The sequence below is a fragment of the Myotis davidii genome, unplaced genomic scaffold, assembly GCF_000327345.1.
Source record: "Myotis davidii unplaced genomic scaffold, ASM32734v1 scaffold710, whole genome shotgun sequence".
NCBI classification, from domain to species: domain Eukaryota; kingdom Metazoa; phylum Chordata; class Mammalia; order Chiroptera; family Vespertilionidae; genus Myotis; species Myotis davidii.
Window position 1 is genome coordinate 318,669 of NW_006284328.1, and position 321 is coordinate 318,989.

Sequence of the window (321 nt, forward strand, 5' to 3'; positions counted from 1 at the left end):
GCGCACGCACGCACACATGCACACACGCAAATACATACCCAGGAAAAGATGCTTCTCAATTCTAGGTTGTGTACAATAAGTGCACTAAGTATGGTCCTAAGTGCTGGAGGATTTTTGAAAGGGAAGACAGAAAACTCAGTGACATCAGATGGGTAGAGAAAGGCTGAAGGGAGAGTTGGCACTGAAGAACTCTGCTGGATGGAAGGGGCGGGGCTGTGGGTAGTAATTTCAGGCCAATGAAGCCAAGTGGAGGCAAGGAGTTGGAAGAGAGCAGGGCATCATCTGACAACATATGAGAGTCCTCATTTTGGCCAGAGACCA